The 15,245-nt window shown below is 55.8% G+C and overlaps 2 long non-coding RNA genes across 5 annotated transcripts in view; one reads left to right on the top strand and one right to left on the bottom strand.

Moving 5' to 3' along the window:
* Window positions 1-8,374, top strand: part of LOC102498408 (uncharacterized) — a 30,209-nt gene extending 21,835 nt beyond the window's left edge. For 2 of the 3 annotated variants that reach the window (XR_336059.3, XR_336060.3), the window contains exons 2-3: window positions 6,416-6,565; window positions 7,369-8,374. This is a non-coding gene — a long non-coding RNA (uncharacterized LOC102498408). Of the gene's footprint in view, window positions 1-4,506; window positions 4,569-6,415; window positions 6,566-7,368 lie in introns of those variants that run through there. The other variant, XR_001371165.2, reaches the window with a different exon arrangement.
* The window catches only part of LOC114009742 (uncharacterized), a 44,045-nt gene that overhangs the window by 11,448 nt on the left and 17,352 nt on the right, over window positions 1-15,245 (bottom strand). The gene's annotated exons all lie outside the window — the stretch shown is intronic.

Below are 15,245 nucleotides of genomic sequence, written 5' to 3'. Positions count from 1 at the left end.
GCGCCGGGGGCTGCCCCCTCCCCCCCACCCAGCTTGGGTGCCATCACCATGGAGAGGCACCAGCGAGCCTCTGCAGTACCTGGGCAACGCAGCTGGGAGGACTCCTCGCTCCAGAGCCCGAGCCTGGGCACGTCGGGGTGTGGGCTGGGGGTGGGGCTGGGGAATTCTGGGGCTCGGCCCGGCAGCCTCAGAGGAAAACAGGCCGGTGCCCAGCATCCTTCAACTCAGTGCTTCCTCCCTCCATCCCACCAAAGAGCCAGCACCGATCCCAACTCACAGGCGGGGAAACAGGCTCGGCAAGGCACGGTCTCTTGGTTGAGGTGAAACAACCGTAAGGTAGTGGACCCAGAATCTGAACCCCGAAGCCCCTATTCCCACTCCCCGTCACTGAGCCCAGCATGAGAGCCCTTCATCCTGGCTCCTAATGCCCTGTCCACACTTCCAAAACTTGGAACCAAACAGTTTTCATAGTTTGGCCTCAAGCTCACTTGGAAAGTAAGTGCCAGCTCCACTGTTGACGGCTGTGAGGTCCTGGACAGTCAGGCACCGTTCTGGGCCCTGCTGTTCCGTAAGCTCTGTGCTGGGAGGCACCTGGTCTCACGGCAGCCAGATTCTGATGCACGCTCCTGTTTGGGCTCCGCTCTTCTAAGGTATCGACTCAACCCTGCCACTTTCTTGCTCTAACGCCTTCCATGGCTCCCTATTGCTTTGTGGATAAAGTCCAAGAGTCTTAGCATGACCCGAACTGATGAAAAGCTATTCATTGATAGCTTTTTTTTTCACTTATTTTGCATATTTTTGAAGAGATTTTTGCTATAGGGTACATGCGCTCCTCAGAGACAGAGAAACAGAAAGCAAGAAATCACTCCCCAGGGATAGCCACACCATAATCCCTTCTCCTCTTGGGATTTTGGGCACACACACACACGAGCCCGGAGTAAGTTTCAAGCCACCGGGTCCAGGACTCAAACCATGATCAACTATGTAGGGGTCCAGCACCTTAACCACTACGTCACCTGCCGGCCTCTAGTTTGTATATTTGCTTTGATGCAGAAACATTATCGTGTTTGCTTATGGGAGGGCTCCCCTGGGTGTGCTAGGTAATAAATGATATTCTCCTTAAGACCTGAACGATTCAAACTTCTAAAACCTCCAATGCCCAGAATTTGGGGACTCTCAGTCCAGACATCTGGCCTGCCCTGTGTGGGCCCCCAGCTTTATGGGTCTGCCCTAACTCTCTGCCACTGTAGGGGGGATGCAGGCAGGTGACACAGCTGCTACAGGGAGGCGAGGTCATCAAGGCAAGCCCAGGGTCCCTCATCCCTAGAGAGGCCCTTGCTCAGCCTCAAATTCTCCAAAGCCTGCTTCAGGGAAAACAGGGTGACTTCCTCCACAGTCCCTGTGCCCCAGGGAGGTTTGCCCTCAGCACCACTTGGAAGGCACAGCCTGGAGATGACCCTCCTCCCTGCACCCTCAGGAAGGGACAGCCCTGGGAGATGGGGACTTATCGGTGACCCTCCTCTCTCTGCTCCCAAGGAGTCCTGGGCCATGCTGATCCCCCTCCAGCTGAGTGGCCTCGGGCCCAGTCGGGGCTTCTCCCATCCGCATTTGCAGACGGCCTGCCTGGTGGGCTTCGAGGTGGGATGCGATGAAATCAGGAGCCCCCATCCTGAGCCCTTGCCGCGTGCCGGGCCTATTCCAGGTACTGCCGGACACCCTCCCCGTAGCACTGGAGACATACAGACCTCGGCATTGGCAGTGCCCGTGACCATGTGCCCCCTTCCAGAGCCCTCTCTCCAGCTCTGCTGGGCGGCTTGCTCCCCAGAAGGGAATGGAGACGCCCCATCACTCCCACCTGAATTGTTAAGGATTAAATAGGGGTGACAGGTACTTGTCCAAAATATGACTTTCTGAACTTTTCCATGCACCGGAAATGTTCTGGGAAACCATCACACCGGCCCAGTGCATGGGAAGCCGGCCCGGGAGAAGGAACTGGGTCAGGAAGGGCCCGAGCACCTTACCATCCAGAAGTGATGGCAGAGAAGAGGGAAGGCCATGGGCCTTGGAGAAATGCTGGGATCATCGGGATATTTCCGGAAGCCTGGAGTTCCCCAGTGCACTGTGAGCTCCTGGCAAGGGTGTGGATGGGCTGTGCCCATCAACTGGCAGAGCTAACCTGGATGCTCACGGTGTGAAGCCCAGCAGCAGACACCTGCCCGCTACCTGCCCAGCTCCCCATGGGGAGCTCGTGGTGGAGCTGGGATTCTAAGCCGCCCGAGAGCCTTGAGCTTCCACCTCCAATGTAGACCTCACTCCTGCCCTGGTGCTAGGCCGGTTGCAGGCCTGTTCTGGGGTGCAGGGCTGAGCCTTTGGGCCTGCAGGCCAGTGATGGTGGAGAACTGGCCCCTGGGTACAGGGCTGGCCCCCAGCTCCCAGCCCTGGGCCTGTCCGGAAAGCACCGCCGCTGCATACGCGGGTTTGCAATGGCTTGTTGTGCTGTTGCTAAGTTCTGCGCTGATCAATCTGGGCCTCATGGGTTTTTTCCCTCTGGTTTCATGTTCTGACGGGAACTGAGTGGATCTGGAGCGAGTTCACCGCAGCCACAGCATTCCAGAGGGTGTTACGTTGTGAGTTCCTCCTTGGCCCTGCTCGGAGCCCACACCCTCCCAGCTGCTGGCTGGAGGCTGCCGTGTGCGCAGATCCACACGGCTGGACCCTCGGGAATCTGCTGTCCTTTCTGGAATCGAACTCCTTCCAGTGAGGGGGCAGAGGCTTTAGGGTCAAGGCCAAATTCCGCTCCTTGGTTCCACAGCTCACTTTTCTGGCATTTAAAACTCCACAGAGTTCATTCCAAAAGTCACCACCCCCCACCCCCCCAGCTTCGTATCCCACAATGCCCTTCACCGTCTCTGGCCTGGCGCAGAGAGCTGCTTTCCCTTAAGCATCCTGTGCCTGGAGCGCCCCTCTCCCTGTCCTACCTCCACCCCCCAAGTCTGACCCGCCCTTTCTGCTTCCTCCCTCCCTTCCTTCACGAGAAAGTAAATATTTAGAAACCATGTTTCTTCCCCTCTCCCTCCTTCCCTGCAGCCTCTTCCCCTTTCTTCTTTCCTTCAGGCCATATTATTCTCTCCTAGAGCTTACACTCCAGACAGACAGACAGACAGTCCAGCGTGTGTATCCCTTGCCCAAAAGGTTTGGGCCCAGATGTATTTTGGATTTTTTCAGATTTTAGAAAATTTCATATTCATAATGGGATATCTTGGGGATCGAACCCCACTCTGAGCACAAAGTTCATTTCGGATTGATTTATAGCTAGCACACATGTCGTGAGGGCCATTTATACAACAGTTTTGTATTGCAATGTTCTGGCCGAGGCCCATCGAGAGGTCAGGTGTGGAACTTCCTTCCTGCGCCCCATGTCAGCACACAGCGTCAGTCCGGGAGCCTTCCAGATCTCGGATTCTAAGATCAGGGATGGGCAACCTGGGACGCTCGACTTGTGTTGTAAATTTTACAACTAAGCGATTTATACTTATTTATAATGTAATTCAGAAGAAATACGCACTTGAAAGAAAAACTAAGGAGGAAGAGGGACGGAGAGAGTGGAGGGAGTCTGTGGGCACGGGAGGCGGAGCCTCTCGGAGGAGGGTACTTGAGGCCAAAAGAGTTCTGGAGGGGCACCATGGGAGGGGCCTGCAGGTGCAGCGGGGCTGGAGTAGAGAGGATGGCGCCTCCCTCCAGCATAAGGGGAAGTTCCCGGAAAGGTGGGCAGGGAGGAGAGTCACTGCCCAGGACTCATCTGGGAGCTCCTGCCAGGATCTAGGTGAGACCCAGGGGCTAAGCCTGAAGGCCAGCCTTGGGCAGGCCGTGAGCGGGGCTCCGTCCAGGATGCGTTTGAAGGAGGAATGTGTGGTGGGGTAGGGGTGTGAGGAGGACCAAGGGGTCGATGCCGCTCCGGGTCGGGGTGGACACTGAGGAAGAGCTGCAGAGGCAGCAGGGGACAGTGGGAGCAGAGCAGGTCCACAGGCCAGAAGGTCCACGGGGCGAAATGTGCATGGGGTGACATTGAGAGGGGAGTCAGGGTTCTGGACTGGGGAGCCTGGGCAGCCACCCCAGGTTGGTTCTGAAGACAGCAGGCGCCCTACCGGGTCTAGGCAGGAGAGTTCCAGAACCAGCCCGGGGCTTCCTGCCTCTCTGAAGAGCCTCCGGGTGCAAGGGCCCTGCCTCATCACGCAGGCCCTTCATCGCACGATCCGGACTTGGGCTCTCCGTCTTGGCTTTACTCCGAAAGCTCCCCGTGTGCTGGGCAGGGCACTAACTCCAGCTGGGCTGGTCCGAGGACAGGCGCGGAGGACTGAGCGCCGCTGCTCCCGGAGGGGACGGCACCAGAAGAGTGACTTGCCCCGGTCACACAGCTCAGAGCTGGGCTTCAGGCCCTGCGGTCCGGCCCTGGATCTGCCGTGTGACCTCTGACCCCCATGGCCTGAGCACACGCATGCACGCTAGCTGGGCGCATGGGGAATGCGTGTCCGGGCTCCTGCCCGATGGTCGTCTGCGGCTTCTGCTAGGTAAATATTTACACGTGAGGCCAGACTGGCTGCCCGTGACCCCTGCCTGTCCACGGACGAGGGAGGGCTGCGAGCAGCCTCTCTGTGCAGGGAGAAGGCGGGCCCCACAGGGTCACCCCAGTCCCATGGTCGTCACCACACAGGCAGCGGCCTGCCTGGCCCAGCGGTGGTTTGCGCTCACTGTAACAGGGACAGTGATGTCACCATCTGGAGCTGTCCTTTTTTTTTTGGAGAGGCTTTCGCTATAGGGCGCTTGCGCTCGCCAGACAGACAGAGAGAGACATAGAGACAGAAAGTGAGAAATCACCCCCCAGGGGGGATGGTCACGCCGCAATCCCGTCTCCTCCATTCTCCTCTCGGGATCTTGGGCAGGTACGCACACGCGCCTGGCGTGAGTTTTAAGCCACCGGGTCCGGGACGCGAACCGCGGTCGACTACATGGGAGTCCAGCGACATAGCCATTACGCTAACTGCTGGTTCCCTGGAGCTGTCCTGAGGGTACTGCAGGATGTGCACAGCACCCTGAGAGGCTGCTCTTCCTGTCTCCCACTGCCCTGCCCCTCAGGGAGAACCAGGGTCTCCCCTTTATAGTCGTTCAAGGGTTCACACGCATTTTGTTTGTGTTCTTGTTTTTCGTTTTGAGACATTCCTTTTCTCAGAAAGGGGGACAGGGGCTGGTGAAAGGTTGGGTGGTGGGTATTGGTCCTTCAGCAGCCCGCCCTCAGCCCCCAGTGACGCTGGTGAGGACCCCAGCCCACAAGACTTCCTGGTCGGCCCTGACATAGCAGATCTGGGCCCTTACCTGGGACCTCTGCCGGGTGGGGCTACCAGTCCCATCCAGCAGTAATTCACCGGCTCCTCCCACAGGTGGGAGGGAAAGCCCAGGGTCCGTGCTGCAGATTCCCTGGCCTCCCAGAAGCCCTCCCCGCCTCTGGTGGCCGGTCCCACCCCAGTTCCTGCACTCAGCGGCCACCACAAGGGGAAGGGAGATGGGTCAGAAGGACGCTTCCTCCTGGTGGGACTGAGCTCTCGGTGTCAGAGGATGGGGCAGCACGGGAGGCAGCAGTGACATACAGCCTAGCGGAGTCTGGGGAAAGGCAGGGACGTGCTCATTCTGGCTCGGGGTGCTCGGACACCTGAGTGGTTCTTATTCATATATTTATTTTTGCTAAATTTTCTCCATTAAAAATGTCACACTTATGAGGTTCATTTGCTCTACAGCAGTGACAACTCACATTTTATTTCATTATTTTTCATTTTTGCCAGAGGGCAAGCTAACTGGCCAGAGAGAGAGAGAGACAGAGACAGAAAGATGGAGCCCACTCCGTGGTAGGGCAGGGTTATGGCACAGTCCCTCCTCTTCCGCTTCTCCACCCTGTGGGGATTGGGGCACGCACACACATGCATCCCACCTGCTGGGATTTGGGGCACACACACACACACACACATCCCACCTGCTGGGATTTGGGGCACGCACACGCACGCATCCCACCTGCTGGGATTTGGGGCACACACACACGTGATCCCACCTACTGGGATTTGGGGCACGCACGCTCACGCATCCCGCCTGCTGGGATTTGGGGCACGCACGCTCACGCATCCCGCCTGCTGGGATTTGGGGCATGCACGCTCATGCATCCTGCCTGTCAGGATTGGGGGCACGCATGCTCACGCATCCCACCTGTTTTCAAGCTGCTGGGGCCAGGACCTGAAGTGTCTGTTTGGCCATGTGGGACCCAGTTCCCTCTACCGCCAGGTTGTGGGCTGGTCCACAATAACATTATCAATTCACTCTGCACTATGCATATCTCAACATGGGTTTTTTTTTTTTTTTTCCCTCTTAACAGAAAGAAGATTCCACTCCTAGGATATATTCTAAAGACCTGGAAACACATCTACACAAGAGCTTGTCCACGGATGTCCACAGCCACGCTATTTGTCTGCCAAAAAACAGCAACTCGAACGTCGAAGCCACAGCATGAGGGAGACATGACGGGGTGAGTCCACGCGATGGAGTGGCCTCTGACGGTAACAGGGATGGCAGGGCCGACACGGGCAACTGGGGAGTGCAAACACTGCTGTGTGTAAGGCGACGCTCACCAGAGACCCCCTGCCATTCCAGGGACCTATAGGCAATGTCCAGAACGGACAGACCTACAGACAGAAAAGCCGGTCAGCGGCTGACTGGAGCTGGCGGCAGGAGGTTGGGGGGGGACTGCTGATGGGGGGGGCTCCTTCGTGGGAGGTAAGGACACTGTCAGCCTGACCGTGGGGATGGCTACACGGCTGTGAACTGACCGCACACCATCGAGTCACACGTGTCCCATGGCGAGCTGCATGGTACGTGAATGAGATTTTAACCAGTCCCTTATAAAACCAAAAAGAAAGACGAGCCTTCCCCCTTCGAGCACGCAGTGTCACGGAAATCGATTTCACAGCCGAGTGGTCTGCTTCGGTTCACGTGTGGAATTTGTATTCTCAACAGCTCCCAGTTCGCGCCTCACGTCCACTTTCCTCAAGGTTCGCTTTGTCCTCAGAGGCCGCCCCTGTGTCTCGCCACTGCCTGTCCCCCGTCAGTCACCGTATCTGTGGCCCTCAGCTCACCTCATTCCATGCCCACCGCCGCCCCGACCCGGTGCCCACACTGCCGGCTGCTGCCAGCTCCCACACGCCAGAGCTGCCACCTGGGGCCCTGGCGACGCCGGCCACAATGTTGTGCTGTGTTTGGACGGGGAGCGCGTTCATGCCAGCGTTACCAGGCGCGAAGGGTGACTAATCCCATGTGCATTTTCGGTTGCAGCTGCCTAGACTGTTGAGCGGGAGGACCTCAGACCTCTCAGCTGCTTGGGGAGAAGTCACCTCCCAGTGTGAACGGCTGAGCAGGAGCCCCGTTCTCCGCCTCCTCAGCCAGCACTACACACACGTGTGTCCAGCAGGTATTTATTAAACCCCTACTGGATGCCGGGCAATATTCTGAGGACACAGCAGTAGCAGGAGAGTCCCTGCTCTAAAAGATTATAAAAAATACACAGGTGAAAGCAAGAGGGCCAGCCCACGGCGTGGTGGTTAAGGCGGCTGGGTCCCACATGGCCAGCGACACGGTTTGAGTCCCAGACTCTGGCTTGAGAAATACGCCCAGCACATGTACGTGCAAAAACCCCGAGAGGAAGGTGAGAAGATGTGGGATAAGAAGGGTCCGACACGGTCCTGCCTCTGCAGGAGAGCAATGAAGGAAAGCCGCAGGGGCTCACAAGTCAGGAACAGGGCCTGATGCGTGTGTTCTCTTCGCGCTTTTCTAGCTGGAGTGAAAGAGGCAGAGAGGCACCCCCACAGGGCCTTTCACACCTCGACCCACCCCGCGTCTCAGCCAGCCTGGATCATGACCACACATGTGCATGCTCGGGAGGTCCCGGGACGCAAACCCAGGACCTTTCCCATGTGGGCCCCATGTGCTGCCACGACACCACCACCAGCTCCTGGCTTGTATTGTTGATAGGTCACTCCAGCTGCTGGGTAGAAGATCAACAGGTAGTGGGTGACAAGAAAGCCCCGGCCGCAACAGCCTTCTGTCCACTGGGGACCTGGCTCCGTCTGCCCCCACCTTCTTCCAGTGTCCAGAGGGGGCCAGGGGGACCCAGGGTCACTGCAGTGACGTCAGCGCCTTTACTGTGTTTACTTGACATTTTTTCATTGAAATCAACTGCTCGTACTATTATTTGAATAAATGTTTTAGAGAAATTATATAACACCCAAAGGTAGGAGGTTTAATGCACAAGTAATTTTTTCCTAATTCACCTTAACATAAAACACAGCTACTTAAAACGTTTTCAAATAAACAAGTGAATAATAGTCTTTTTATTGTTTCTCCCCTTTTAAAGAATTATTTATTTAATTAATTCTATTTGTTATTATTATTTTTAAATTTGACTAGAGAGAGAAAAAGAAAATGAGAAAGCAAGCTGCCTGGTCCAAGATTCGAACTATGGTTGGCCATGTGGGAGTCCAGTGCCCCAACCACCACTCCATCTGCTGGCCCTGACAAGTGCAGATAAGAGTAAAGATGAATTGAGAAATTAGAAGAATAAAAAGTTTGCCAGAAACACATGAGTTTGTAGTTTTTTATTACATATTAAAATAAATATTCCATTTAAAAAAATACTAAGTGCCTCGGGGCCGGCAGGTGGTGTGGTGGGTAAGGACGCTGGACTCCCACATGGCCTACCGCAGTTCGAGTCTTAAACCTGGTGGCTTTCTCTCTCTCTCTTACTCGGTCCCTCTCTGGTCAAATTAAAATAAATAAATAAATAAATAAAGTTAAATAAAATCATTCTTTAAAAAAAGAACCTAAAGTAAAATTAGATTAAAAAATCAAAAAAAAGAAGTTAAAAAAAAATTGAGGCTAACTGATTAGTTCTGTTCAATAGCCCGTGAGCAGAAACAATCTGGCCAGAAGTCAGTTGCAACCTTAAATAGGGACAAAACTGGTATCAGCTCTTCTGCTGCAGAAAACATGGAGACCTTATGATGAGGTCCTAGAATCAAGAGATTGTAGCAGTCTAAATCAAGGAATTATTGCATGGAAAAGAGTTAGCCTGATGTGTTACTTGCAACAAACTAAACAAGAATGAGAAATAAACTTTTCATTGTTTTTAATACACAGAAAAATATAGCCTATTCAGAATAATATTAGTTGTATTTAAATTAAACATGGCCGACCGTGGTTCAAGTCCCAGACCTGGTGGCTTGCTTTCTCTTTCTCTCTCTCTCTGTCTTTCCCTGGTCAAATTAAAATAAATAAATAAAGTTAAATAAAATAATTATTTAAAAAAAAAAACAATTAAGTGCCACTACAAATAAGGCAGTTTGGAAAATTGTGAAGTCTCAGTTGGGACTGGGGACTTTAGTTTTAGACAGTCCCTGGCTATGCTGCCTCCTGGCTCTGTGGCTTTGAGCTGGTGACTTGACCCCTCTGAGTCTCAGTCTCGTCAGTGAAGTGAGGACAGTGACTCAGTGTCATGAGATTGTTATGAGAACCAGCGTGTGAGAACAGTGCCGCCGAGATTACCCAGTGACAGAGTCAAACCGACCGCAGTTAAACTCCGCCAGACCCTCCCAAGTCCCATGTACACCGCGGCCGTCTACTGTGTATACGCCCTAACGAGGGCCGAGGGCTCGGACACGCACAGAATGGTCCCAGCCCTCAGGCTGCGGGTCTCCAGCTGGGGAGACCTCTGTAACGAGGCATGATAGAAAGATGTTAGAAGGGACACGGGTGGTCACAGAGGGGCCGGATGGGGTCTGCATAGGACAGATCCTGGACAGCTTCTGGGATAAGGGGCTGGTTAATCTGGCTTTTGAAGAAGGAAAGGAGGGTGCCAGGTGGACAGAACTTCAGGCAGAGGGCACAGCACGTGTGAACATTGAAAGGCCCCAAACCCAGCGACTGAAAGGGAAAGTGCAAGAGGCTGGCATGCAGGAGACGCGCCAGACACCCCTTTACTCCAGCTCCACCCATGGGGGCGGCAAACCCAGGCCCCTGGCCCCCGGCCTCCACTTTTCATGAGCTGAAGTGGAGGTGATGAAACTGGAAGTTCAGTGAAGAGTAGAGGGAACCCAGGCTCCGGGGCAGACGGCCATGTGCTTGGCCCTCTTCTGACCTGTGCTAACTGGGCCTGTGCTTTTCCTCCTCTGTGACATGGGAGGAAGGTCCCTGATTTGCTGAAGTAAGTGGGACAGTGTGGGGTAAGGGCTGGGGCCCGGGCCTGGCTCCCAGCCAGCACTCAATGCCCGGCTTCCTTGTCCTGGTCCCTCCGCCCTGGCCCGCCCCCACGGCAGTGCGCAGTGGTTGAGCCACCCAGGTGTGGTGGGAAGGAGTCCCCGCAGCTGCCTGCCTGGCCTCGCTGCAACCCAACCGGCTGAGCCAGCCTGCCCTTCCTCTGGCCACACCAGGCCCGGTCCACACCCAGGAGTTCCCGGGTTGGCTGGCTGGACCGGACCCCAGGTGGGAGGGTCTTGGCACACTGTAAGGAAGCTGGGCGGCTGTGCACTCGGGCTCTGCCTCAGTCCCAACCAGAAACCCCTTCGCTGAATCTCACTGCAGCCTCTCCCTCCCCCATGCTCACTGCTCATGCAGCCAGAGGCAGGATTCACACCCAGGCCAGGGGCCCAGAGCCCCGGGCGCTGCCTGCCGTGCACGTATGTGCCCATGTCTGTGTGTTCTAAGCCCCGCCAGGGCTCCTCTACCTGCCTTCCCAAACACCAGCCCCTGCACTCCAGCCGCAGGCCACCACTTGCAGTTCCGGATGGTTCTGCCGGTTTCACCTGTGCCGTCTGCTGGCCAGAATGTGCTTCTTCAACCCCCACTCCTCCCTTCGCACCGCTCCCACCCAGGGAACTTCTACGCATCTCTCAGGGCCCAGCTCAATTGCCTCTTCCTCCGAGAAGCCTTCTCTGATCCTTAGTCCAGAGTCAATCCCACCCTTCTCCTTGGTCGCGGGGTACCTCTAACTCACAGTGACTGTGGCGAGCCCCGGGAAGACAGAGGACAGACCGTCAACTCCGACATTACCGGCATCTACTAAGGTCTGAATGAAGAGACAAAAGCCAGAACGCCATCGGCCGCCGGCTGCGCATGCTCCCGAGGACAGCGGTTGTGCTTGGCGACTTCGGACGTGCTGAGAGCCGAGTGTGGGCACCCACCAGCGCTCCCGCAGGCAGCCCCCCAGGCTGCACGGCACAATGCCAGGGGACCCTAGCCACATGGCTACGATGGGAATGACACCCTTGGAGGTGGACGACATGCCAGGAGCCCTGACCCTCGCCCCTGCAGCCCATCAGGTGGTGGAACATAAAGGGCACAGGCTTTGGACTCAGATCCCCCTGGGTTCAAATCCCAGTTTGGCCACTTACCTGCTGTATGCTCCCAGGCAGGCGGTGTCACCTCCCTGAGCTGCTGCAGTAAACTAGGAACAGGACCCCTCACGAGAGCCATGAGAATGAAACGGGAAGAGTGGGCCCACAAGGACTGCTCACGCTCTTTTCTGACCTCAGGAATTGTGTTCCCCCCAAGCTGCCGCAGCGGCCCGAGGCCGGGGACTTCCTAGACTGGCTGTGAAACCTCTCAGTCCTCGCCCCTGGAAGCCAGGACCTAGGTCACGCTGTGACACGCATGGGTAGGGCTGGCTCCTCTCAAACTTTATCTCGTAGACGTCCACACTGACTGTCCCAGCAAGTGCCGTGCCCACACGCGTGCCTGAGAGCACACACAGAAGCTTCGTGCACAGAGGCCGGGTAGGGGATGCTCCATGCCATCAGGACAGGCCCATGCACGAATCAGGCTCACGCGTGTAGTGGGTGTCACCCGGCCACGGCAGCGAGGCAGCTCTCCACACATTCCAGACGAAGCAGGAGAAAAAGGAACTTGTGGGACAGTTTGTCTCCTGGACCGACCTGGGGCTGGGGTGTACCCAGAGAACACAGAAAGTGACTGGAGGTGCCCATGGTGGTGGCTATCGGGTGCACTGGGGCTGCGGACAGTGAACTCCTTACGCACTGTGCTGCTCTGGGCGTGAGGTCTAGTTCTGTCCGAGGCTCTCATGGAACCTCCCTGAGAAAGGCTGACCAGACCATCTCTGGAAGAGGGATGACGCAGGAGATAATGCCAGCTCCAGCAGAGACGGAGAGGCTGGCGGAGGCATGGAGAGACCATGACCATCTCAGACCAGACCAGACCCTGAGTACTTCTGAATCTTTTGCCCAGGCGGGATTCAACCTGTGATAACCAAAGCAAATCATTTAAAATAAGAATTCTGTGGGCCAGCACACAGTTGTGTGGGCATAGTGGTTAAGGCATTGGACTCCCACACAGGTGACCATGGTTCAAAACCAGACCTGGCACTTGAAACTCATGCCAGGTGTGTGTGTGTGTGTGTGCACGCGCGCGCGCACATACCCAGAATCCCAGGAGAAGAGCTTGCAGTGTGGCCATCCCCCGGGGGGTGATTTCTCACCTTTTCTCTCTGTTTCTCATCTGAGTAACACACCCTATGGCAAAAATCTCTCTCTTAAAAATAATTGTATAAGGCAGAGACATGTGAAATAATGATAATAATTTGCCATTAGACCTTGGGCAAGGCCCATGGGAGTCAGTTTCCCGGTCTTTGAAGGGAAGCCCATCCCTAGCAGAAAGCCTGGGACTTCACGTCTGAGAGCTGCCAAGGCCCAGGGCCGGGGTGGAGGCCTGGACTTCGGTGGGGCTGAGCCAACTGAGGCAGCCTCGTCCTCGGAGGAGCCGCCCCAGACTCGGCCCCCACTGTGTCCCCGCAACAGCAGCTTCTGTTTACCCGTCTCCAGGGAGAGGGTTACAGCAGCCCCTGGCTCGAGGGCTCTAAATTTAAACACCAGGTTCTGAGCAGACAGGACAGAAAGACCAGACCCTGGCTACCTACAAGACGCATGTGCTAAAAAAAGATGACCCCAAGTGCAAAGGACAGGAGAGAAAGCAATCTCCCCCTCCCTCCCTCCCTGTCCTGCCTGCGTCCACACTCTGACTCCCCCAGCAAGTGCCCATCCTCCAGGGAGGGGCAGATGTCTGTTCTCTCTTAACCCCAAATCTGGAATCTCAGAGCTGACTAAGCTGAAGAATCCCATCTGGGAGTAATAGATCAGAACAGATCACAGGCCCTAGCCTGGTGATTCTTGGGTAGCTATTTGAACTTCCTGATTTTTCACAAGGGTTTCCGTGTGTTTTACAATTTGTGTAGCTCAGAGTCCTAACCTGGTCTACACCTGGTGACTGGCCGTCAGGGCACCAAATCTTCTTCACCATAGATTCCCCTTTCTTCATTTACTTGCTTGCTTATTTGTTATTGTTTCTGTTGCTCCAGTGTCCCATGTCTAATGTCTACTGCTGCAGCCCCACAGTGCCACCGGACGTGTTCCTCTGTCCCCGCAGCTCCTGTAAATCGTTGGTTGAATCCAGGGGCTGGCTCGGATTGGGGTTTGAGTTTCCGGCAGGACTGCTTCGCAGGCGGAGCGTGTTCTTCCGCCCAGAGGCTCACATAATGGGCTCTGCTGCCTTTCTGTGACGTGAGCAGCCACAGACGCCCAAGGCCTGGAACACTAGGGGTGGGACAATCGTAACTTTAATGCCATCACTCCTCTACCTTTTCAAGCAGAAATGTCTTTAAAAAATGTTTTTTTTTTTTTTTTTTTTTTTAGCAGAGGGAGCGAGCCTCCCCAGAGAGGTGGGGTGGGAGAGAGCACCCCCTAACGGGGCATGGTCATGCTGCAACCCCCTCTCTCCATCCTGTTGGGACCTTAGGCACATGCACGTGTGCCCGGTCTGTTTCTCAAGCTGCTGGGCTGGGATTCAAACCATAGTCAGCCATGTGGGATCCAGCTCCTTTAACCACTAGGCCAGGCAGACCCCAAGAAATTTAGAGAGACATCTCCTCACCAACCATTTGATCACCTGGACGTATCATGTACGTAGACAAAGTAGAACAAATGGTGTCTTTCCCTTTATTTAGGAGCTTTAATGCTCCTGTGCAATGAATGTGTGCTCGCGGTGCGAGTGGGCGTGCTCCTCAGAGCAGGTCTCCCCACCTGTAAGCCCGGGGTGCTGGTGAACTCCGAGCCTTCCCTGGTACGGCGGGATTGCTCTCTGTGTGAGCAGCTGTGTGCGTGTGCTTGCTCCGGAGAACCGCAGGCCAGGGTACACAGCGAGCTTTCCCGACGCCCTGGCCTGCTCCCTGGCCTGCGGGAAGCTGCGGGTGCCAGAGGCCCTCCCTAAGCCTATGCGCATCCAGTCCTCCTCGGTCCTCTCTGCACTGGGGATGCCAGTGCAGCGGTAGTGGATGGGGTGACATGGTCAAGGGCCTGACCCTGGGACAATAGGGGTCCTCCCTGTTACCTGCCTTACAGCCCCTTGGAGAAAGACCCTGGCTCCAAAAGCACAGGGGCTCCTGGGCCCAAAGTGCACATGCACACACACGCGTGTGCGCACACACACACGCACACACACACACTCACCATGGCCCCTGGCGGTCTCTGCAGTCACTGCAGCCGGTGACCCCATTGTTCCACCACTTCCCCAGCCCAGAGGGGGGCCGCTGGGAACGAGAGGCGCCGGCCTTTCCTCCCTTCCTCTTGCTGACGTGAGCCCACGGAAGGAACAGCCATCTCGGCGGGGCCATTGCATTCCATTCGTGCCCTGGGCCAGCTGCTCGCACGTCCGCACCTCCGGCCACCCCTCCCAGCGCAGTGCCCGTTCTCTGTGGGTGCCTGGTGGTCTGATCTGCTTAGGGAGTGGGGCAGAGGGCATGGGCTCTCTCCTGCTTTTCCTGGGACAGTCTTGTTTCAGCCCCCGGGTCCCAGCCCCGGGCAGCCAACTGGGACAGTTGTTCCATTTCAGTCAGTCCCTTTCATTTTAGAAGCTAAATTATAATGAAAATAAATTGGACTACATGTGTTACTTTCTAGAATGTTCACAATAAGCCTATTGTGGGTACCATTATTTCCGTTGTGCACATGAGCAAACAGGCCCGGAATTGCACCTGGGCTCTCATAACCCTTCCCAAGCCCTTTGAGGGCCGCATCAGCTTTTCCTGCAACTAAGGAAAGTGGGGTCCAGGGGAAAACAGAGACACCGGGGCGAATAGGGCGGTGCTGGCACTG

This window comes from Tupaia chinensis, unplaced genomic scaffold (genome assembly GCF_000334495.1).
Source record: "Tupaia chinensis unplaced genomic scaffold, TupChi_1.0 Scaffold000612_1, whole genome shotgun sequence".
Classification (NCBI taxonomy): Eukaryota; Metazoa; Chordata; class Mammalia; order Scandentia; family Tupaiidae; genus Tupaia; species Tupaia belangeri.
This window is presented reverse-complemented; position numbering and strand designations above follow the sequence as displayed.